We start from the raw sequence: 26,678 nt of genomic DNA, 5'->3' as shown, positions 1-26,678 counted from the left end.
TCTTGTGAGAGGTGGCATGTGTCCATTTCTAACCTGAGCGGGACCTGAGAGTCAGAAGTTGTGTCTTCTGCTTCGAGAGGTCTTGTTGGGAAGAAGAGTATGGAGCTCTCTCTCCTCGTCTTCTTGGGACAGGGCTAAGGCTATTATGTCGTCACTGCCTGGGCCTCCCTGTTGCACTGGTGAAAGTGTTTCCAATAAAGCCTGTTAAAAATACACCTAAATAACATCTGCCCTCCAATCCCCATTTTAGTGCTTTAACTTTCTGAGTAATTGACAAGATTTCTCCATTTTCTTTGCATTAGGGCTCCTTTCACTAACCTTTTTCTGAGTGATCATTTGATGCTCTCCCACTTTCTTGTCATTAAGGCTCCCCTTTTTAAAAAAAAAAAAAAAAATTTTTATACAGGAACTATTCCAACAAACCTGTCATGTGGAACTAGAGTCTTTGAAACAAGATAAAAGATTAGCCTGACCTTCCTTACATCAATTAATCAATACGGTTACACCGCAGATTTACCTTTTAACCTTGGTGTTTCCACAGTGCAATTTTCAAGCATGATTTGTGAGGTTGCTCTATATATGGTTAAAAACAACCCTCCGTCTGTGCCCCTTGACAGTGTCGGAGCATTAACACAGCACAGGGAGCAGAGGAGGCTTTTATTGTCTTCATGGAAAAGGGCTTTGTAACGCTGAGATTGGATCAGCAATACTGGCAAAGCCAGAGCCGGCTGATGGAAATGAACTGCTGGGCTCAGTCTGCACTTCATGCTGCTGGAAAGGCCATGGCTCAGGAATGCTCCGAAGGGTGGAACCATCGGATCCAAAGTTCAGATAGGGATACTATCTCGTCTGTTGCCAGTATCAATACCCTCTTCCCCATCGTTGAAGTTTATCGCCAAAAGCAACAAGGCTGTACTCCCCTCTTCCCTCAACCTCCAAAGGCCACCTTCTTTTCTGCTCCAGCCTGCTCCCCTGGGGAGGAATTCAGGCGAAGATGCTAGAGTATCTCCAGTATGATCCAGTTCTTCCACGGAACCTTCTTTGCATGAGAATGGCAGAAAGATTTCCCCACAAGACAACAGTGTCACCAAGTGTTTGTCCAATAAAAGAATTGTAGAATCTCTCTGAACATGTCATCCATCGCTTCGTTTTACAAAAGGGGAAACTAAGCCCCAGAAAATGATGTGTTTTGACCCAGGTTCCACAGATATTTAGTGATATATTCAGACCTTAGAAGCCGGTGCAGTTTCCCCCCCCAAATGCCAAGCTGTCACATTGGTTCTTAAAAATGTGTTTAATTCTGTGATAATATTTGTGAAGTCACCACTTCCTCAGAAACCATAATAAAATGTCCTGGGAGGTTGTACATTTCCTCCGGGCTTGCTCGGCAGTGCACAGCCATCAAATGTACCATCTGAATCAGAAGAAAACTAAATTACAGTTCTGCCACGTACCAGCTGTGTGACCCTTGGCAAGATATTCAACCTCTCTTTGCTTTCACGCTGTCTTCAACAAAATATAATAACTTCCTCATGGAAATGTTTGGAGGACTGGAAGAATCAATTTATGCAAAGCACTTCAGACAGTATCTGGCACGTAAGAAGCCCTGTGTAAGCGTTAGCTCATTATTCCTTCCATTTTTTTCTCCAATTCTTCGGTGAACCTGGGGCATCACTCTGAAGCTTCATGATGTTTTGTTCCTTGGTAATACTAAGTGTTTCATAACTCTTCACTCCCTGACAGTGATCATATTGTAGAATTCCTCCAGTTTATTTTGAACATTCACTCAGGGGGCATTTGGAAGAGATGTCTTTATATACATATAACAAAACAAGCCATCAATATCTATCAGGGCATTCATATCCTGATTCTTTTTGGGTGATTCACAAAGACGGGCACTCTCATTCCCAGGACGTGGTGCCAAAGGTTGCTGAATGAATTTCACTTTGCTTATAACCTCTGACGTACACCAAGCACCATGGAATGTCAACATCAAGTACCCTGTGATCAGTGCACCAAATGAACTTTATTATGGATTCTGTGATGTTCCCAACAGCACCTCAATCATTAAGTTTCCTTTTAATAACAAACAGTACCTTTCTCTTGAACCTAGTTTGACCAATCATTAAAATGTGTCTGGTTTAGTCAAGGATGCTCTTAGATAATGTGAAATCCCAGGCTATAATCACAGATTTGAGTGGACTATCTTTCTTTCCTTATATTTACCTAAAGGAAACTTCCTATTTCAAGGGAAATCTCTTTAAATAGCATGTGCCTCTTAATAAATAAAGTGCTACTGATTTAAATATAAATTAATTTTTGGTATGAAATGTGAAATTATATGATTTAAATAATACAAAAGAAGTATAAGATGAAGTGGGAAGTCGTGTGAAGCCAAACACAGTTTAAACTTGCTCAGTTTCTAAACTGAGAGTAACCGTTTAAGAAAGTGGCAGACCCTAAACACATTATCTTCTTACCGGTGCCTGTTTGTCATTATTTTTGGAAGTTACTGAGATGTGGGTGTGCACGTGTGTGTAAATGGTGTAGCCCAGACTGCACAGCACAAATCATTTGGTAAACTGGTGTAGATTAAATGGAACAACAATACTACTCCAGAGAATTTTGTTCAAAAGAAAGCAGTAGCCGTGTTTTGTTTTGTTATAATATACATAACAAAATATTATATATAATTTCCCATATATATATATGTGAAAATACATTAATGAAGGATCAGGCTCTCAATTCTGTTCGCTATCCCCCGAAACAAACCTATCAAGCATATTTTGCATCGTTTTCCCTATTTCCCCACTGAGGCCCGAGGAGATGTCAGCATTACACCCTGGCCACTCTGGCACTGACCACAGAGGGACAAAGACTGAGTGAGATTTAAATCCAAGCCAGATACAAAAGCCAAAGCTTAGCTGCCATGACCTCTCCCTTCCTCTGTTTTCTGATTCTAGGGAATTGTCGGTCGCTCTCAGGATGAGGTTCCCATCAGCAGGTGAGTTCTAAGAACAATGGGCTTGAGATTTAAAATGAAATTCAAGGATGTTCTTATACTGTTAATCCATGCTTTTCTGCTCAGTAGTATCTCAAATGCCTCCTTGGGGATTTATTCTGTTTTAGAAGAATGGCAGATATAAATATTTAAGTACGTGGAGACTTTGTCTTTGACCTAAGGAACTTTACATTTTGTTTTGATAGTAGCTTTAGAAATGTGATTATTTTATAGACTAGACAGACACAGGAATGCAAAGAAAAACAATAAAGTCACTTTTTTTTTTTTGTCTAATGGAGTTCTCAAAGATTAAAAAGCATGATAACTAATAATGTGGGAGGGTAGAAATGGGCATTCTCATACATTGCTGGAGGGAGTATAAATCGGATATAATTGGTCAAGGGCACGAAGATGTATATACAAGAGTCTATAGTTTGTAAAAATAATAAAAATAATAATCAGAAACAATATCCAACAGTAAGGGTTATTTTAAATAGGTACTTTTATGCAGTGGAATGTTATGTAGCTGATAGAAATGATTATGTGGATGTACATTTACCAATTTGGAAAGATGTTTTTAAAGATCATTCATTCAAGACAGCACATTATAAACTAAATTATAATATGATACTTCTATAAGAGAAAAAGTAATATATGGGTAGGTATGAATTGAAGATATATACCAAAAGGTTACCAGTAATGCTCTTTGAATATTGAGTTTTCAGACAACTCACGTTTACTTATATGTCTTAATGTTTCTACAATTAATACGTATGGCTTGAGTATATACTTTTTAAAAATAAAAAGGTATATTTTGAAGGGAATTAATGGTGTTTGGACATATAATGATGTCATTATATGTACTTCAATTTACTGGGATGGTTTCAATCTATCTGATTTGTACATCATTGTTATAAACTTATCATTGTTTTAAATTATTTTCATTGTTGAGATTATTACAGATGTCCCCATTTCCCCATTGACCCCTCCACCCTGCTCCCACTTCCCACCCAGGCTTTCTCCTCACTGTTGACTGTGTCCACGGACTGTGCATGTGTGCATACAAGTTCTGTGGTTAATCTCTTCGCACCCCATTCCCTCCGAGAGTCATCAGTCTGTTCCACGCTTCTATGTCTCTAACTCTATTTTGTTCATTAGATTCCACATGTAAGTGAGATCATGTGGTACTTGTCTTTCTCTGACTGGCATATTTTGCCTAGCATAATATACTCCAGGTTCCTCCATGCTGTCTCAGAACAAAAGAACCTTCTTTTTTTTTAACTTTAAAAAAAAAAATTTTTTTTCTTTATTGATTTTTTTTGTTTTGAGAGAGAGAGGAAGGGAGAAGGAGAGAGAGGAAGAAACATCAATGACAGAGAACATCAAATGGCTGCCTCCTGCATGCCCGCCTCTGGGGATCAGGTTCACAACCTCGGCATGTGCCCTGACCGGGAATCGAACCAGCAACCTCTTGGTGCATGGGTCGACGCTCAACCACTGAGCCACACCGGCTGCAGAAACTTCTGTTTTAGAGCTGCATTGTATAAACTTCTAAACAAATGTTCTACCTTGGAAGAAAGTAGAACTGCAGGGAGAATAAAGGGGTGAGGAAGAAAAGACAGGAGGTGGTCATTGAATGTAATGCAACAGCGCCTTGCAGGTATAAGATGAACTCTTGACTATTACTCTTGGGTTTGTTTAAACTTGTAAAACCACTTTTCTCCCTTAAGTTCAAGATTTGTATCTGTAAATTGAGAGTCATAATGATATCCACAGGATTGTTATGAGGATTAAGTAAGAGACGTTAAGTCGATGTGCCTTGCTCATAAAGGGTGTGTGATAGCCCTGGCCAGTGTGGCTCAGTTGGTTGAGTATCATCCCATGCACTGAAAGGCTGACGGTTCAGTTCCCAATCAGGGAACATACTCAGGTTGCAGGTCCCAGGTTGAAGGTTCGATCTCCAGTTGGGGTGCATCCAGGAGACAACCAATGTTTCTCTTTCACATCAATATTTCTCTTTCCTTCTCCCTTCCTCTCTCTCTAAAACCAATAAAAACATATTAAAAATAAATAAAATAAAAATAATGGGTATGTGATAAATGCCTACAGTGAGTGGATAATATGTACTAGACACAGAGCTACAAGTTTTAGGTACATTATCACACTTGGCACAACAACCCCATCATATAGGCATTTTATCTCCATTTTGTAGATAAGGAAATAGACTCGTAGAAAATTTAAGTAATTTGACCCAAACCAGAGAGAGGTTTGGAAAGAAGTAGGTGGGGATAGGCGTAATACCACCCCCAAATGGATGCTTCATATTAGACAATAACAAACTAACGCCTCCCTCCCTCCTTCCCTTTCCTAGTCTTCCATCCCTGTCTCCAGAAAAGAGGTCACACAAAAAATTGTTCTTTGTTTCAATTTTTTCCTCCCACTATAAATGGTATGTAAATATGTATATGCATAATCATAATTCAGTACTTCAAAATGACTGTTATACATCACACAAATGACCAAGAACAATCACAACTAGGATGTACCATAAAATATGGCTGTGACATTACTGTGATAGTCAGTCCATTAAGGTCAAAGCCATTGAGTAAGAATGATAACAATCTATCAGGTCAACATGGTGCTATCAAACAGTTCTTCCCAGCCTGCGAAACTCACAAACACATGAAACACTGAAATGTGTATTATTATAAAGAAAAGCAATTAAAATCTTTTTTGTGCACATGGCATTTCTTTCATGGAGCTTGTTCTGTTGTCTTATGGACCAGATTTCTTCTCCTCTGCACTCACATGTCACTTGTCACATTCTGCTTGCCCTATAAATTCACAGTCCTTAGCCAGAATTTGAGGGCTTTCGAATAGTAATACTATAACATGAACTATATATTAATATATTACACAGCACATCCAGCAGTCAGTATGCAGTGGTTGACCAAAAAAAAAAATATATATATATAATATATATATATATATTATATATATATATAATCAATTATAATCAATAATATGAGCTTCTTCATTGTATAGTTAGGAGGTTGCATTTTGACCAGATAGGCATGGGTTTATTTCTGAGCCCTCCCTATTCTATTCCACTGATCTATGTGTCTGTTTTTATGCCAGTAACATGCTATTTTGATTACTATAGCCTTGTTATAGTTTGATATCAGGTAGCTTGATATACCTCCAACTTTGTTCTTCTTTCTCAAGATTGTTTGGCTCCTTGGGGTTTTATATAAATTTCAAAATTATTTGACCTAGATCTGTGAAAAATGCTATTGGTATTTTGATAGGCATTGCACTGAATCTATAGATTGCTTTGGATAGTATGGACATTTTAATAATGTTAATTCCTATCCATGAGCACAGTATATGCTTCCATTTATTTGTACCTTCTTTATTTTCTTTCTTCAATGTCTTGTAGTTTTTCAAGTACAGATCTTTTACCTCCATGGTTAAATTTATTTCTAACTATTTTTTATGGAAGTGTAAGTGCAATTGTTTTCTTAATTTCTCTTTCCATTAATTTATTGTTGGTGTATAAAATGCAACTGATTTCTGAATATTAATTTTGGATGCTGCTACTTTATTGAATTCATCTATCATTGCTAATAGTTTTTGTTGTTGTTGTTGTTTTGTTTTTGGTGGAATCTTAAGAGTTCTCTCTATAGTATGTCATCTGCGGATAGTGACAGAGCTCAAGCGGATGTTTGCCGGCGGAAAGGGGAGCGGGGGGCTGAGCGGGAAGGCGAAGGGATTAAACGTACAAAGCGGTGGTTACAAAATAGTCATGAGGACGTAAAGTACAGAACAGAGAACATAGTCAATAATATTCTAATAACTATGTACTGTGTCAGGTGTGGGGATTACTTCATAAATTATATAATCGTCTAACCTCTACACTGTACATCTGAAACTAATATAATATTGAATGACACCTCTAAATGAAAAATATAAAAATCAAATACAAATAAAAAATATTTTAAAAAATGAAAAGACCAATGAAACACTAAAAAATAAAATAAAAAGAAGGTTGCCTTTTCATCGATGAGAGAAAGGAACCTACACACACATACTCAAGGAGAAACCCTGTCTTTGTCCCAAAGCCAAAATCTTTTTGGTGAGGAAAAAAGGCTTCTCCGGGAAACTTCAATATGCTCAGATGCCCGGTACCCCATGTCAATGGCATCAATTGCTTCTTCCAGACTAATCACTTGAGAAGAGATTGTCTAAATTGAGCATCAGGGGGCTATGAAATCCCTTAGATCATACAATTTCATACAAGAAAATAAACATGAGGCAAAGTGCTCTGTAAGTACCTAGATTAAGTCTTGCAACAATTGGCAAATCATTAATAACAGGCCTTTTGTTCCTTTTGCAAGCGGTCAAAAAAATGAATAATAAATAGAATGCTATGCCAAGTCAACTAACAGCAAGTTCACGTGAGATCATTTAAATCGGGAGAAAATGATGCTTGAAAAGGTCCCTGATGAGATTTAGCTTTTTTCCTAAGAGACTCCAGATAGCATTCTGCTGCAGCATTTTAAAAACCACTTTCCGAAATTGGGCACCCTCATTATCATGCATTACATTTGCACTTTCCACTTAGGTTGCTTTGAAAAAGAATGGCACCCCAGTTGTGTTTTTTACATTAAATGCACCTTCTCTCACATTTGAGCTCTCCCTTTGTGACAGTCATCTTATTTCACAGCAACTACATTTCTTTGTCTCTGTTTTACTGAATGTGTTGTTTTCAAATTATGCAGAGACGGCCACTCTTGGTGCTGTGGACAGAGAGACGGCCAGGCTCGCTGGACTGCAGCGGCCAGCTTCGCGTGTCTCTCGGCTGGCACCAAAGTAAGTGAATAATCACGGGGTTGTTTCCATTCAGGGCAAAACAGAGATAACAGAAAAGAAAGCCTGCTGTTGTTTTTATAAATCTTCTTCTTCTTCTCCTTCTCCTCCTTCTCCTCTTCCTCCTCCTCCTCCTCCTCTTCTTCTTTTTCTTTTTTTTCTTTTTATTTTATTTTTTATCCTCACCCGAGGACATTTTTCCATCTTTTGTTCAGGTAGAGTGGGAGGGAGAGAGAGGAACAGAGAGAGAGAGAGAAACATCGATGTGAAAGGAACACATCGAGTGGCTGCCACCCACACGACCAACCAGGGCCGGGGACAAACTGCAACCGAGGTACGTGCCCTTAGCGGGAACGAACCCGGGTCTCTCAGGACCGCAGGCCGACGGTCTAACCGCTGAGCCAAACCGGCCAGGGCTTCTTCTTCTTTTTTAATGGAGATGATGTTGCTGACAGTAGGTTAATTTTGCCAGAGCTAAAAGAAATGAAATCATTCTATGAGCCCTGGGGTATGCCACCTCTAGACAGGAGATGGTCAATCAACATCAGAGGTCTAGAACTAGGCAGAAATTGGTATATAGACACTGCACTCTGAGAAAACATAATTGTGACTAAAACATCCAGTTATTAGTCATGTGAAGCTATGTTGGGGTTTCAAACTTTCTGTAATCAGCTTTATCCTGGGCCACAAAAAAAAAAAAAAAAAGGCCTATTTCACTGGTTCATCTAAAGCAAAATTTCATAGGAGAGATGGGAGAATACATATGAAAGTCTTACATAAAAATTACTAGATTCAAATATATGTTAAAGGAATATATTAAATGTAAATATCAAAAGTACTTCTATAATGCCACAGTGCCTTATATTCATAAATATAATATCGATGTATTTAATAAATAAATATGCACACAAATGGTTGGGATTGTATTACTATGCAAATAATCAGAAATTAATTATCACCCTGGCTGGGTGGCTCACTTGGTTGGAGCGTCGCCCTGTACACCAAAAGGTTTCAGGTTCGATTCCTGGTCAGGACACATACATGAAGCGACCAATTCATGCTTCTCTCCAACACTGATGTTTCTCTCTCTCTCCCTTCCTCTCTCAAAAAAAAAAAAAAATCAATAAACATATCCTCGGGTGAGGATTCAAACAATAATAATCATGAAAAAGAAATTAATTGTCACTTACAGTTTAACTCATTCTAGAATGTAAACTACAGTGGCATTTCTCACCTACTTATGTCACTTAATAACTAAAATTCAACAACATAAGGAAAGTAACAGAGAAAGCAAACTGGGATTATTAATACATATGGACAATTCGTCTACTTGCATTAACAAACTCTCGGGGATTTGCTCTGTTCTATTACAGTGAAGCAGTTGGTTTATAAGTAATCAAGAATAGTTTAAATCATCCACTTTATATAAACACATCTAAAGAATCAAAAGAATGTCTAATACAATTTATGACCATTTCTATAAAATTATTAAAGCAAAACACAGCAAGGGGCCAATTTCACCTGAAAAATCCATTAATGTGGAACACCTCATTCTTCAACGATGTGTCATCGCACGTAATTTTACATTTCTAAGAGAAGTCAGGGGAATTCTGAGAGGCTAGAGGAAATGATTAGTCTAAGAAATTCTTAAGGAGAAATTGGGTTTCAGGTTTTCAAACTGGGAAAGTAAAATCCTAAGAGTGCCCTTGAGGTAGAAATAAAGAAGGCAATTGGGTGTCATTTACAAGCCTCTAAACTGATAGGAGTCAACCGATCTTCTCTTTGAGAGACAGGCCCCTGGGCCAGCATCCTTGGTCAGGAGCTGGAGACAGGTGAGTCCCCTCATAACCAAACACAGCTGACGCTCCCCAGCAGTGCCCCGCGGAGCTCGGTCGTCCATCATCGCCACGGCGAGTGCCAGACCAGAGGAATGAATCAGGGGGAAGAAAACCAGAGGCCCCGGGAGCATGTCCTGCTTTCTCCGCCAGTTACCGCTAGAAACTAGCAATCCCATCACGGATTTACTCATTCATCCAGGAATTAGAACATGGATCTCACACTCCTCCCAAGTGGGAAGGAGAAACAAGAAGGAACTAACGGTGACATCTCGAGTGTATATGTACTATAATAACATTCATTATAATGGTTTTGACTGTTCCCAGTTACTTTACATGGTTCTTTAAACTCACCACCTCGTCTATAAAATAACCCTCCAAGGTAGAGATTATTATATCCACTTGCCTTATTAAAAAACAGAAACTTAGAGAGGGTAAGAATTTTTGCCCAAGATCATATAGCTAGTAAACTGGTGATTAGGGATTCAAACTGTTCTGGTTCTGAGTGCAAAAGCCAGTCATGGTGAGACTGCTCCTCAATGGCAAGGTGGGAATGTGAGTCTCTGGTCCGCAGGTCTCTGCTGCTCTTGTCCTCCAACACGTCACTGCCAGGACACCAGCAGCTGGCGTAGGAGTCCGAGAGCTTTCAACTGGGAAGGACTCTTAAGAAAACAAGGGTTCTTCCCCTGTGAGGGGATCAAAGTCCCCACTGAGAATCTCATGAGTTTTATGATTCTCTGTCTCTGGAAAACATATGTACGTCAGTTCTTTTTATTCACCATAGTTATGTTTTATGAAGTTATGGTTAAGACTGAATTAGTGAATACTAAACAATTATTCCTAAGGAAAATACCGGGTGAGTTTCTTGTGAGCCTCTGGATACATTTTCATCAACCAATCAATACATAACGGTGTTTTATGTGTTTCTGTTTAAAGACACCTCATTTCATAGTTCCTATTGATTCGTTAAGCATGGAACTCACAGCCAGCAGCACTATAACTCTTGCCAGAAAGAAGCTTATGTGACAAATATATTTTCTCCACGAGGCCTAGCACTGCCTTCTTGCACCTAGAAACACTAGATAAAACTTTAGTAGTATGCTTGGGGGCTATTTCAAGCAGCAAAATCACCAATAAAAAGCACAAAAAATGTGAAAACCATGGCACCTAATAGACTGTGAAAGGGGCACTTGTTTGTAGTATAAGAGCTAAAATAAGAAGGCGGAGTATTGCTTCGATGGACCTCATCGGGGCTGTGTGCTGGGCAGCCTCAAACCTGCGGCTGCTCTGGCATGTCTGCCAGTGACTGTGAAGGGGCTGAGTGCTGATTTAGAGGCTACAAAAACTGAGCAGGCAAATTCACACATGCAGAATCGATGAACAATGTGATTCACTGCATGCCAGTACATTTTCATGTAACTTCATACGATATACGGACTGCACCAAGTCCACCTATCATCCCTTTTTAAATGACTGATCTAGATCAATTCATTTTACATGTAGGTTCTTGAATGTATTGGGGAAACACTTGAGCATGAAAATACATTATAGTTTTTTAAAATGTCAACAAGATTCCTAAAACAAGTGACCCATGAATACCTATTAGTACAAATAACTTGAAAAATAATTGAACAGTCAAATTAAATTTTACTTTTATATGAAAGTTCAGAGAGTACATGATGTTTGCGTGTTACTGTATTAACTCTTAAAAATCACAAATATTACCTTCTGCTAATCACGGCTCCTTGCTTTAAAAGATACTTTTGTGCTCTAAGAAAATAATGTCCGCAAATAATCCTGAGGTGTCACATTCTTTCTTAGAGAAACTGAAGTAGGTTCTGATTAATCGTTGATTTGGGTGATATGAGAAAATAGAAACAACTGAGTGTCTTTAACCTTGGTCCCCCAAACAATGGGTTATTATACCAGCTAGCTGCACTCTCAGCTAGAACAAGTTTGCCATTATAAGTTCCAGAAACCTGACCATGAGACATACTAACAAAGGGCAACGCAGAATGCAAAGCTGAAATCACTCACTCCATGGTCTCAGCTCAGTGGACATAGGAATAGGATAATAGAGAATACAGACACGGGTCGAAATACTTTTTACGTTTCTCGTGGGTCACTATCTCTTTTTTCCCCCATTCCTCTTTTTCTGTCTAGTCAAGTACACACACACACACACACACACACACACACTGCTCACGTAGTGCTGAGGAGCTCACACACACACACACACACACACACACACTGCTCACGTAGTGCTGAGGAGTCACCAGTTTCACCTTCTGAAATCCCTCCTATCATTCAGACCTAGCTCCTTCTGTGAAATCTCTTTTATTCCTTAGCAATGCATAATGTCTCCCTACTCTGACTATTTTAGTCTCCACATTATTGACCTTACTTTGTACATATTTTTGTACTTGCCCGAAACCAAATACAGAATGGAAGACCAAGAAAGGCAGGACTAGTGTCTCTCATGTATCCTGATTTATCTCAGGCCTGATGTATCTCACTGCTGTATCTCAACTCCTAGCATAATGCCAATCATAGAAAAAATAGTCAGTTGCAGATCTTTTGGATAAAAGTGTGAACAAGAATTAGCATAGTTTGGTTATTCAGAAGATATAAACATGGCCAATTATAAAGACCAAAATTGTCACCTGATATAATGTGGCTATATTACAGCACCCTGGCGGGACTTAACATTTACAATCAAATTTCAACTGACATGAACCTGAGTGCATTCATTCAACATGTATTCAATCAATATTTACTGAGCTTCTGATCTGAGCGAGGCTCTATGCTGGGAGTCAGGACACCGCAGTGAACAAAGTAGGTATCAAGTTTCCTGCTTAAAATCTAGAGATGAGCCCTGGCCCATGTGGCTAAATGGTTAGAGCCTCGCCCTGAGGACCAAAGGGTTGCGGGTTCCATTTCCGGTCAAGGGCAGGTACCTGGGTTGCAAGTTCATTCCCTGGCCCTGGTCAGAGTATATGCGGGAGGCAACCAATTGATGTGTCTTTCTTACATCTCTCTCTCTCTTTCTCCCTCCCTCCCTCCCTCTCTTCCTCTCCCCTTCCCTCCTTTCCTTTCCACTCTCTCTAAAAATCAATGGGAAAATATCACTGGGTCAGGATTAATTAAAAAAAAAGCGGAGGTGAGCATGAAAATAGGCTTCAATCAGTGAAAGCCAATTAATTTAAAACAATGTTCTTTGAGCTACTCAAGAAACATTGATTAAAACATCCAGGAAATAAGTATCATGAAATATAGTTATTTCACACAGACTTTTCTTTAAGACTTATCTTTAAGACACTGTAAAACAGTACATGCCAGAAGGGAAGTCAGAACTATTTCACCTGAGAAATCTTCTATGCCATTCTTTCAGCCCGAGCACTGTTTATCTTGAAAACCTATGCTCCTGGCCTTGCTCCAAGGCAAGCAATCCAGTGATTCATTTAGGTTTTATTCTTCGGGGATCCGTTTTAAGCAGCAATGGCCAACAGGCTGTCCCAATGAAAACATATCTTAAGGAAAAAAAATTCCATATTTTTCTCCTAGTAGACAAGAACCTCATAAATTTTGTAGTTAAGAAATTCCTGTCTTCAAGTGGCACTGCCCAGATTTCTTATAAACGTGATGTCTGAGATGGAAAATATAGACCTGCTCTTGAAAACTAAGGAATCACCCTAAATTTAGATTTGGATTTATGCTTAAAACATAATTTTGGCCCTGGCCAGTTCGGCTCCGCAGTAGAGTGTCAGCCTGCGGACCAATGAGTCATGGGTTCAATTCCAACCAAGGGCACGTACCTCAATTGCCGTTTGTCCCTGGCCCTGGTCAGGGTTGTGCAGGAGGCAACCAGTCAATGTGTTTCTCTCATGTCGATGTTTCTCTCTCTCCTCCCTCACACTCTGTCTGGAGATAAATAGAAAAATATTCTCGAGTGAGGATTTAAAAAATAATAATAATAATATTGAAATGAATAGACAAAAAAGGTTATTAATATTCCCATATTGAAGGAGAATAAACTGAAGGACAAGTGATAATTCAGGTTCTCTAGTCTTCCTTCAATGAGAATGTTCATAATCCGTCTCTGCTCTTATGCCCTTTCAATGCAAACTGAATTGATTGCTTAAGCCATAGGATAAGACTAAAACAAATCAGCTACCATAACCCAGTCTTCAAAAATTTAACATATTAGCCCGGCCAGTGTGGCTCAGTGAATTGAGCATCATCCCATGGACCAAAAGGTCTTCAATTCGATTCCTGGTCAGGGCACATGCCCAGGTTGCAGGTTTGATCCCCAGTAGGAGGCAGTCGATAGATGTTTCTCTCTCACATCGATGTTTCTATCTCTTTCTCTCTTCCTCTCTCTCTAAAAAAATCAATAAAAACATATTTTTTAAAAAATTAACAAATTAGATAGACTCTTTCTATAGCAAGATAAAACACCAGACATAGACCTTATAGTAAAGAGAGAAATGGACCATATTATTTACCACACTAAACCAAAGTACCAGTCTAAATAATTCCATTTTATAGGAAAATGTTATCCACACTTCTCTTATAAAAAAATAAAATAAATTTAAAAATCCTAAATGTGGAAAACAGTATAACAACAATTTTTTTTAAGTTTGATCTCCTTATATGACATAAAATATATTTTTTGTCTCAACTAGATAAAAAAAAAAATATATATATATATATATATATATATATATATATATATATATTTTATCCTCACCCGAGGACATTTTTCCATTTTTTTTTGTTCAGGTAGAGTGGGAGGGAGAGAGAGGAACAGAGAGAGAGAGAAACATCGACGTGAAAGGAACACATCAAGTGGCTGCCACCCACACAACCGACGAGGGCCGGGGACAAACTGCAACCGAGGTACGCGCCCTTAGCAGGAACCGAACCCAGGTCTCTCCAGACCGCAGGCCGATGCTCTAACCGCTGAGCCAGACTGGCCAGGGCGCGATAAAATATTTTTAAGATTAAATTCCTTGGCATCATTTACATTCTAAAACTGAATAAAAAATAAATCAAACAAAATCTCACTGATTATTTATTTATTGTTGTAAAATATCTATTTACATATTAAAGAGCAATATTCTTGCATTTAATCACTTGAACCTATGAATCTACAATTACATTTAGTTCAGACAGTTCTTTAGGGATAAATATCAGTATATTTTTACTCATATTGGTAATATATATTCTGCTTACATTGACTGTATATATAATACTTTCATAACTATACACATATGTAATGATAGAAAATATTAAGAAAGATCAAATTATTTGACTAAGAAAACTGTAAGATATAAGTATCACCAGTAACTTTCAATAACTCAAAATATTATTACACATAAAACAGTGGTTCCCACACTCAAATATAAAATATCCTAGAAGATCTCAACTTACCTCAAACGCTATCCTAATATTCTCAAAAGCAAGATTAATGCATTTACTTAAAGAAAAACAGAAAACCAGGTGACACTTGATGCTTTTGACAGAAAGAAAGAAAAAAAGAATAAAATAGAATCTCCTAAATGAATATAGATGTTAAAATGGTCACAAGTAAGTCAAGATTCTAAAACATAATTGGACCAGCTATCACTCATTTCTGTTGAGGACAGAACCAAAAAATAGACCTGGTTAAAACTGGAGTTATTTATGAAGGTTTTCCTGACTATGAGGTTTGCTAAACTCACTAGAAGTAGGGTAAGAGAAGGAAGAAAAAATTCAAAATTGGGTAATATCTCACTGGTATGAACTAACTTATATGTGACTCAGCTTGAAGAATAGGACATTGATGAGATAGTCATCTGGGTTTCCTTTTAACTCTTAAAGTACATAATAACATATTCTTTAAGATTGCACAGAATGGTCATTCAGTTCTGTCAAGAATAGACATAAAGTTCTGGCCTGTGTGGCTCAGGTGGTTGAGCATCATCCTGTGCACTGAAAGGTTGTCAGTCTGGTTCCCAGTCAGGGCTGCAGGCTCAATCCTCAATCCTGGTGGGAAGCATGCAGGAGGCAACCAGTTAATGTTTCACTCTTACATCAATGTTTCTCTCTCTCTCTCTCTCTCTCTCTCTCCCCCTCTTCCCCTCTCTCTAAAAATCAATTTTTAAAAATCTTTTTAAAAGGAAGAATGGATATACATAGGAAATAGGAAACAAATGCATTGCATTGAGTTCAAGATCTCCTTGATACTATTATGCAAATTACTCACTTAGGTTTTTCAGATACTATCTTTTCTACCAATTCATTTACTTAAAAAGGAAGAAACCTGCCATCTTGATCTGAGGATTTACTTTCCACATTACAAGGTCCAATTTTGGAACATTTAGGATAATTTACTGCTTTGTATAGCATAAATAAGCTGGAAAATTCTAACTCCTTTTAGTAACATTTTCTCAAGTCATGTTTAAGGTAAGAGGATCCTGTTCTCTTGTATTTTTTGTCGCCATCTCTACTATTATGGTAAGCGGTCAGCTAAGATATTCACTTGAACTGGTTTTCACTTGAACTGGTTATACGTTAGGACTGAAGCAACTGAAAGATTAATCCTCACTACCTAATGTTTATTCTCAGTAACATTCAATAATGTTCCATGCCTGCTCTGTAAACCTTGTTCCATTTTTCATCAAATAATTTATTTTGATAAAATATAGAAAACTGTCCCAATGATTCATGTTACTCATTATTTTTATAAATTATTCAGCAGAGAAATAATAAAAACTCTATGAAGTATAATCTAAATTGAACTAAACACACAAAATTAATGAATAGTTCATCCTTTATTTTTATTGTGTTTATTCAATTGCTGCTTAATTAGGAAAATGCCATTATTCAGACTATAGATCCCTATCACTGTAAAAATCCATGAGACTCTATTATAAAACTATTATTAACTTGAAACCCAATGATTGCCTTCCTGAAGCCAACAATAATGAAGACTAAATTAGTATTTTAATAAAATTGAAAGTTGGGTTGTCTAAGATACAAACTTCAATGTGGGTACCAATAAATATGCAAATGGTTTTCAAATTTTCAACATTTATTTAAATCCTTTCAGAACTGCTCTTATTTTACTTTGGTGGTTACTTGCAGACAGATGATAGAAATTCAATTTAGTTAGATATAAATTCCAAAGAGAAGAAAATGTGTTAGTCTAAGTTCATTTCTACTTGGAACTATAAGGAGAAATAAATTATGCAGGACCAATTCATTCAGGAATTATTATTTTGTGAAGACCATCTTAAAATTGCTGGGGTCATAAAACTCATGATAACTTCAAGGAATAGAGCCATAGATAAGATGAGTATCAAAATAAATTAAATTCATTTTTATACAGATTGATTCATTAGATCAGCCTTATCAGCATGACTTTTGCCCACTTAACTCAACAAATTAATTTTGTTCAGTTCACTCCATAATTTTGTTATGTTAAGAAAATTATGAAGTGTCATCTTAATGAGTGGTCTCAAGAAGGGTAGGTCACACTCCCAATATTTGCATACTTATTCATATGATTATAATCTGATCCTAACAGAATAATTAAGTTCTTCTTTCTCTTTTTAAAAAATTTATCTTTGTTGTTGAAAGTATTACAGATGTCCCTCTCTTTTTTTTTATCCTCACCTGAGGACATTTTTCCATTTTTTTGTTCAGATAGAGTGTGAGGGAGAGAAAGGGAGAGAGAAACATCGACATGTAAGGGACACATCGAGTGGCTGCCACCCACACAACCCGACCAGGGCTGGGGACATACTGCAACCGAGGTACGTGCCCTTAGCAGGAACCAAACTCGGGTCTCTCTGGACCGCAGGCCAACGCTCCAACCGCTGAGCCAAACTGGCCAGGGCAAGGCGTCCCTCTTTTTTTTCCCCATTGACACCCTTCTCCCCACTTTTGCCCTGTCATCACCACACTGTCGTCTGTGTCCATTAGTTATGCATATATGCATATCAGTTCTTTTTTTTATCTCTCTCTATTCCCCACTCCCCATTCCTCTGAGGTTTGTCAGTCTGTATTCTACTTCCATATCTCTGGATCTATTTCGTTCATCAGCTTATTTTGTTCATTATATTCCACAAATAAATGAGATCATGTGACACTTATCTTTCTCTGACTGGCTTATCTTACTTAGCATAATACTTCTCCAGGTCCCTTCATGTCATCTCAAAGGATAAGAGATCTTTCTTTCTTACAGCTGCATAGTACTCCATTGTGTAAGTAACCCACAAAAGCTCTTCTTTCTTGAAGTTCAGCAAATATCATGCAGAAGCACAAGAAACTAGAAAACCACTATGAAATAAACCCAGTGAAGAGTAAATCATACATAGAAAAGTCAAATGTAGTCAAATCCATGTTTAGTGGCCAACTTTATAATGCATACAGCAGGACCAGTCCCATAACTCTGAAGTTTATTGTTCAGCTATAACAATTCTGCTGCACACCAAGCAGAATCTAACATTCTTACTCTCCTAAAATTTAACTGAAGTCAACTAGAAGTGGTTGTAAGCTATTATTACCCCTTGGGCCAAAATAGAGGCAACATTAAACCAAGAAGATTTTTCCAACCATGGTCGAGCTAAAATACATGTTAACAACATACAACCTATAATCCTTTATGTAAGAATCTACCAAAAGAATGATCTCCCCCCTAGAAGGTTTGAGTGTCATTGACTGAAGAAAACAAAACAAAACATAATTTCATTATTTCCCTTGTTTAGCATTTGTTTGTTTTTCTTCTGCCATGGAGGCAGCAAAAACAAATTATTTGGGGGAGCCAGTTTGGCTCCCCCAGAGCTGCACCAGTCAGACCCATCATGGTGCCTGAAGAGACTGCCAAATGCTCATTGTTTAAACACGGCCTGATTTACTAGGGTCCAAGTTATAATTAGGTTTCTTCTTTGAATTTTGAAAGAAAAAAAGTGAAGACACAAACTTCTAATACATATAATTAAGACTAGCAGCCTTAACCTAACATGTTTTTAGAGACACTCTTACTGTCACTTTAAATACAGGTTTCCCGCTGAGAGCATAATGACAGTTTTCGTTGCACTTCATACTGTCTGCCTCCTAGAGAGCTAACACTGTTTGTTATTAAAAGAAGACCTTGTCATATCGTGTTCACCTCTGCATATAATGTCTCTCATTGTTGCTGCTCACCTTTTATCTACTCTTTTGGTGCGAAGAGGGGGGAAAGGCTAATGAACTACAGAGACTTGGTAAATTTTAACAAGTTGGAGTTAATGGGGTGCTTTTTCCCCTCTCCTTCCACCAAAAGGAGGCCTGTCTCCTCAATTTGACACACTTGCATTCTGAACTCAACACTGCCTTTTCTTTATTATGCCTATAAACCAGGCTGGAATGAAAAGTAAACCCACAGAATCCTAACGACCTAAGCTAGGAGGGTGGGAAATTCCATTTCAAATTAAATAGCACAGTTTTAATCCTTTAAACCTTTAGACTACATTTATATTTAACACCAAGGTGGTAGCCAAATCTTTTCTACTGATTGACAGCAAGCGCCTTAAGCAGGTCTTAGGTAGCAGAGAGCATTCGGTTTCCAAAGAGATTCTATTAAACCGTAATGGTTTTGTGTGTTTTTTTTCCCTAAAGAACTTGACCTACAGGGGACATTTATTGGCACTCTGATAACTACATATTTCCAGTCATTTAAACAGAATGGCAGTAAATGGATTTCTCCTTCCACATATTTACCATTCTCAGTATTAAATTTGCTATGCAGCATTGGCAGTATTTAAAACCTGCTTTGCGTGTCTCGCCAGGCTCTGACATCTCATTATGTGTTGTAACCTGCTTTCTGACAAGTCTGCATCAGAAAGGAGTACATTGTAAGGTGAGATATTTTTTTACTATCATTTTGCAATCTGTTAAAGTTATACTCTATCTGAGAATGAAACACACAGTTGGTTACAACACTGTAAGAAATAAAAAGAAAAAGATCACATATAAGAATCTTGGATCAGACAGGCTTTGTTAATACCACTTTGTCTAAGACACATTCAGCTATTCACTTGAGAGAGAGAGAAAGTATTTCCAATGATGATCACGTATAGTTAAATTTGAGGGTTTTTTTAATATCCTGAAGCAGAAACTTGACTATGCTTTTCAAACAGCTGTGTTTCCTCTCTGTATGCCAGAGAAGTAAATTTCAATGTTTTCGTGTATAAAATAATTTAATGGGATAGTAATATAAATTATGAAAGATCCATTGAATGGAAAAATCAGAGCAGTTGAAAGGAAGTAAGCACATTTATATGTACTAATAAAAAAGACTTCCGAGACACAATGATAAGTGGAAAAAGCAAATTGCAAAATAATATATGCAGTGAAACATACCACTTACACATGCATAGTCATGTATATTTATACATATGTAAAAGAAGGTCTGGCAGAATTCACACCATGTTGAAACATTGGTCACCTCTACAGAGGGAATGAGATTAAGAGTCTGTATTAGTTTCCTATTGCCTCTGTAACAAATTTAATGGCTTAAAAATCAGTTTTAGAGACCAGAAGTCCAAAAATCAGTCTCACTGGAATAAAGTTGGCAGGGTTGGTTCTTCTGGGGATTCTGAGGCGAGAAATCTATTTCCTTTCCTTTTCCAGCTTCTAGAGGCCACTGGAGCTCCTTGGCTTATGGCCCCTTCCTTGAATTACTCCAACCTCTTGCTTCCTTCATCACATGTACTATTGATTTAGATCCTCTTGCCTTCCTCCCATAAGGACCCTTGTCATACGTTGGGCCCACCTGGATAATCCAAAGTTATCTCTATGCTAAAAATTTTAACCAAAGGACCAGGGATCAGGATATGGACATCTCTGGGGAGGCCCTTATTCAGCCTACCACATCGGCCAAAAAGGATTTCAGCTTTTTGTGTATAGGTTTGAGTTGCACAATTGGGATGCATTTCTATATTATACAACTTACAAAATTTAAAATAAAAACAAGAAAAATAATTTTATTTTTTCACTTTTGAAAGTGTTTGAGGTAGTTAGAAGAAGAAAAACATCACACCTCCTACAGATACTTAGTTCTTCTCTTTTTATTTTTCTTGTTGCTCCAAATTTCCATTCTTTCCTCTTCTACACTCGTATTCCCTGATTCTGAACCTATATTACCATATTCCATACTCATATTATAAGGTTCTTCATCATATTTCATTTCTCCCCCTGAAAATTTGAATTGTGGCACAATTAGGCCATTATAAAAGCATATAGGATAAAGAATATGTCTTATGCATTAAATGAATGTTAATTGAACCCCTACTATATAGAAGGAAATATACAGAGATCTAGGAAATATACAGAGATCTAGGGATATTGATATTAAAAGCCCCACCTCCTGAAGAGTTCACAGTCTAGTGAATAGAGAGATATGCAAACAAATACTCACAGTGTTGTCAGATAGCATAACAGAAATGTGCACAGTGGGCCACTGGGACTTTAGAGAGAGAGAAATTGATTCTACTTGAAGTGCCAGGTGACCAGGTGGGAGGAGGAGATGGTTAGAGAGGAATTTGTGGAAGAGGGCCTATCTGACCTGGACCTCTCTACATATCTCCACATTTTCCATCCTGTCCCGTGTCCTGGGTTCTCAGCCCTCAGTTCTGCTGAAGGGTCACTCATCTCTATACCTGGTCAACTCACCTACTTTCCATGTCCTCTCACTCAGGGTCACACAGGAATTTCTGTTACTCACACAAAATAAACAGAAACTCAGTGTCTTAGAAATGCTTAACTCCAGCATGCCTTTGTCTGTGTTTACCGGGTGGCAGAGGAACCTGCCAGGGAAATGAACCCCAGATTTCTAATCAAGAAGAGGGCAAAGACCCCTTCTGTCCTTAGGCCTCCTCCTGTTATCTGGATAGTTCTCATGGTGCAGGGAAAAAAGACAAGCATTCTGACATCTTCCTTCCTCTATCTCTCTGCGTCTCACTCCTTCTCGCTCCTTGTCTTTCCATTATATATGTCTTCTATATTGGGCAGAAAGCGTTTTGGCCAAGCTGTAGTAGGCTTTAATCTTCTCCAGACTTTGAGAGAAACTATGCCATCTGTCTTCTTGTCTTAGCTCTTAATATGCTAAAATTTTTAAAAACTTTTAAGGCTGGCTTCGAGCCTACTGCTTTGCCAAACACATTAAGTGCCAGCTCCTCCTGCCCTGTCTGTGGGGTTAAGTTTCCTGTATCCTTCTGAGGCAGAAGGCTGTAAGAAAACACGATTTGCTGGATGATGGATTAGTTCATGTAACCCTCAATCCAACGGCCTTCTAACAATGTTAAGTGTTGAAAAACTAAAATCTACATGTCCCTGACTCCTTTGTAGCTAGCCTCTGGGAGAGATCTAGGTTCTGCCATCCCCATCCAATGCACAACTTTGTTTCACATAGCTTCAGGGAGCAAGAGGTCAAGTGCAACATTGACAGGAACCATGGCAAAGAAAGTGCACTCTGGAGCTGGCCGTGGTCAATGCAGCTCTCTGACTGGACAATGTCTTATGGTCAAGTATCAGAAGGAAAAGGTTCTGGACCTGACAGCCAGGCTGGTGGCATCTTCCTAATCAAGCAGGGGCAGCACCTCCCTGAGCAGCCCAGTGGCTTCTGAAATTATTCATGGGAGCTGATTCACCCTTCCCAGCAATTCTCTAAGCTATCTTCACACTTAAATCACTTGTGTTCAAATTAGGTAGACTGAATTCTGTTCTCTGCATCTAAGAACCCTGACTAGTATGTGTGTGAATGGAGGGGCACCAAATGCTTCCATTTAATATTGAAAGCATTGCCCAGGTAATGTCTAATTTGGGAGACTAGTGTGAGTCCATCATGCCTTGCGTGACTGACATTCCACTTCCGGGTAAGTTTAGGGGTAAAAGATCATTCTTCAAGCACAACAGTTTCTTTTTTCTGGCTCTTTCTTCTACCTGCCTCTACTCAAGTTAAAGACTTTGTATTTACATTCTCCATGTAGGGCCTCCTCACCTTATCACCTTTAGCCTGTTTTGGGGGGGATGGGGTGGGGTGGGGGGTAGAGAGTAAGTCTAAGAGAATGGTTCTTGACATCTTGGTTAGGAATGAGAAATAGAAAGCTCTTCAGTGCTCTCCAACCTAGCCATTGTCAGAGTTCTAAATAAACTGATGTTTTGTTTCCATTTGGCCCCTTGTGACCCTACCCTACGACTTAAACCTCTATAGAACAGAGGGCTGAAGTGATCGGTATCTACAAACCTCAGTCATGCGAAGCTGGAACTCACCTGGGAGATGTTCAACCCCTTTTTTGTTGATGAAGATACCAATGATGTCCAAGGTTACAGAACCAATACATGGAAGAGCCCAGACTGAAAGTCAGATTTACAGCCTCTGAGTCTGTTGTTGTTTGTATCACATGAGCTAAAGACTCAAGTGAATAAATTTAAGAGATTGGTTCTAGCCAGTGGATGGAGCTCCCTAGTTCTCCATGCATCCACTTTACTTTGTTATATATCCTGCCTGACTCCTATAAGCCCTTGGGTTTGTGAGTCTTGATTTAAAAGAATCCTGTATAAAATATTTCAGTGAACAGCAACAACAAAACTCCTTTGGAAAAGCAATTCACTCATTCTTTATATCTAAATTTTGTAGTTGATATTCCTACAAGCAGAAGAGCCACCTTAGAAAGAGACTTGGAACAATGTAAAAAGAGTCTAAAAATATGTTAACATAATCTTGTATATTTAGCTACCCCTGCTCACAGGGAAAAATGTGCTGAGCCTGTCCTTGTGGAGAGACCGTAACAAGAGCTCTCGGAGTGAGCAGCTTTCCCTCCTGAACCAGTCTGGTGATGCCCCCCGCTGGCAGGACTCGCCAGGCTCCCACTTGGAATAGCACCACCGGTGTCGTCATCCCCACAGGCGCTATTCTGACACATCTCATTAATTTTTACAGGGGCTTGACCCATAAGAATAAATGGTCTATGCTTCAATGTCTAAGTATGCACGTAAAGAGAATAGAGTTTAACTTCAGTGCTAATCCTGAGTCCAAGAAAAAGTATATAAGCTGAAAAATATATAAATTTCTTGAGGTGGTTATTTATTAACCATCCACAAAAATACAGTATAGCACAAGACATTCCAAATCTATTTGGAAGAAAAGTATAAAAAAAAAAGCTACCAAGGGTGGTTGCAGGCTTCTTATACACAGTGCCATTATTCTAGCCCCTTTCACGCTGGTAGAGTCCTAGTTTACTTTAACTGAACCCATCTGTGCATGGGAAGCTCAAAAAGAAAGTGGTTAAATGATTCAAAATCCTCTCCCCAGCGAGAACATCAAATCCTAAAAGATTCCAAAAGTCGGAATACAATAAAATTGATTCTGTGGGCATAATTAAATACTGTTCATGAAAACAAACAAAAAACATAGCCAAGTCACAAAACTCCTATTAAAAACAGACACCACCCTGGCCAGTGGTTAGAGAATTGGCCTGTGGACCAGAGAGTCCCGGGTTCAGTTCCCGCTAAGGGCACGTACCTCGGTTGCAGTTTGTCCCCGGCCTTGATTGGGGTTGTGTACGTGGCAACCACTCGATGTGTCTCTCTCACATTGATGTTTCTCCCTCTCTCTTCCTCTCTCTCTCCTTCCTGCTCTATTTGAAGATGAATGCAAAAATGTCCTCGGGTGAGGATAAAACAAAAAACAGACACTAAAATTGAATAAGAAAATACAGATATATTCATAAATCAGATCCTGGCTCTAAAATATAAACCATTTTTTTCCAAATAATTTATTTTAATGAACTCTAACAATTAAACCAACCAATTAGCATCACAGAACCCAATACCCTCGCAGAATTTCACTTCTGGTACTAGTGGTCAAGAAAAAAAGTAAAGTAATAAAACCTAACGTTTATTGAGTTTTTTATAAAAGTCAAATGCTTTACCCAAGTTATCTAATTTCACCCTTATAATAGAAATTATCATGCCCATATTGCTGGTAATGACAAAAAGGCTTGGGATATTTAAGTGAACTTCCAAGTCCACTCAGCAAGCTGCGGACCCAGCCTACCTTCTCGCACCCACACTCAGAATCACTGTTCTTGACCCCTACCCTGGGAGCAGCTTTATTCTATAGTGTTCTTTCAGAACAACAGCCTTTTATTTATTTTTTCACTACATTCCCTCTGCTATATATCTCCATGACTATTTTGTAATGATCAATTTAGAACAACAGCTATTTTAAGAAACATTCTGGTTTGCCCAGCCAGTGTGGCTCAGTGGGTTGAATGTTGTCTCATGGACGGAGAGGTCCTGGATGGATTCCTGGTCAGGATACAAGTCTGGGTTTCGGGCTCAATCCCCAGTAGGGAACGTGCAGGAAGCAGCCAATCAGTGTTTCTCACATCAATGTTTCTATCTCTTCCTTCCTCTCTCTAAAATAAATAAATAAATAAAGCATTAAAAAAAAAAATGACTTCCGGTCAAGATGGCAGTGTAGGTAAAGGCAGTATCGAGTCCTCCCACAACCAAATCAAAGTTACTACTTAACTACAGAACAACCATCATTCAAAACCGCCTGAAATCAAGCTGAATGGAAGTCCTACAACTACGGAATTAAAGCAGCAGCCACATCCAGACTGGTAGGAGGGGCGGAGGGGCGGAGGGCTGGTCCCACACCCAAGTGTGGCGGATAAAAATCAGGAGGACACCTCGGCTGGGAAGGTCCTCCCTGAGGACTGAGGGGTCCCCTCCCACACCAGGCGCCCCACTTAGGGTTCCAGTGCCAGGAAGAGAATCCCCATAACTTCTGGCTGGAAAAACCAGTGGGAACTGAGGCTCAGGGAAGCTGATGTGGCTGGAGCCCCAGGCAGCTCCTTAAAGGGCCCACGCACAGACTTATCAGACTCACTCCCTCTAAGCTTGGAGGGGAGGCAGCTCTAGGGGCACCAGAGACATACAGGGAAGAATTGAGCTGTTTGGCACTGGAGCGAGGGCTGGAGAGGGGGCTTTCTCCGGGACAAACGAACTGTCAGAGGCCTTTGTTCCTTTGGTGAGCCTTCCCTGGGGCAGCAGACAGTCACCATATCTGGGACTCCAGCAACCTGCCTCACACTGGTAGCTCTGCCCTGGTGATTCCCTGAGGCCCCGCCCCACCCAACTTTCAGGCCCACCCAAGCTGTTGCCAGTTGCTTAACTATAGAATTGGCCTGTCTTGGATCCTGCTTCAAGTTTCCCTAAATTCTTTCAAACAAGCAGCATCTGGTCTCAGCAAGCCCCATACCTCTCGTTAAGTAATACATAGAAACAAACACAGGGAGGAAGCCAAAAGGAGGAAACAAAGATACAGGTCCCAAATGAAAGAACAGGAAAAAACCCTAGGAAAAGAACTAAGCGAAATGAAGATAAGCAACCTAACAGATGATGAGTTCAAAATACTGCTTATAAGGATGATCAATGAATTTAGTGAGGGCCTCAAGAGCATAAAAAAGGACCAGTCAGAAATGATGGATGCACAGTCAGAAATGAAGGAGGCACTAACTGAAATAAAGAATAATTTACACAGATTCAATAGTAGAGTACGTAAATCCAAGAAGCAAACCATTGATTTGGAATATAAGGAAGCAAAAAATGCCCAATCAGAACAGCAAAAAGAAAAAAGAATCCAAAAAAAATGAGGATTGTGTAAGGAGCCTCTGGGACAACTTCAAGCGTGCCAACATTCGCATCTTGGGGGTGCCAGAAGGAGAAGAGAGAGAACAAGAAGTTGAAAATCTATTTGAAACAATAATGGCAGAAAACTTTCCTAACCTGGTGAAGGAAACAGACATACAAGTCCAGGAAGCACAGAGAGTCCCAAACAAGATGAACCCCAAGAGGCACACACCAAGACACATCATCATCAAAATGCAAAAGGTTCAAGACAAAGAATCTTAAAAGCAGCAAGAGAAAAGCAGTTA

Source organism: Molossus molossus, unplaced genomic scaffold, assembly GCF_014108415.1.
Source record: "Molossus molossus isolate mMolMol1 unplaced genomic scaffold, mMolMol1.p scaffold_m16_p_11, whole genome shotgun sequence".
Classification (NCBI taxonomy): domain Eukaryota; kingdom Metazoa; phylum Chordata; class Mammalia; order Chiroptera; family Molossidae; genus Molossus; species Molossus molossus.
Note: the sequence above shows the minus strand (reverse complement) of the source record.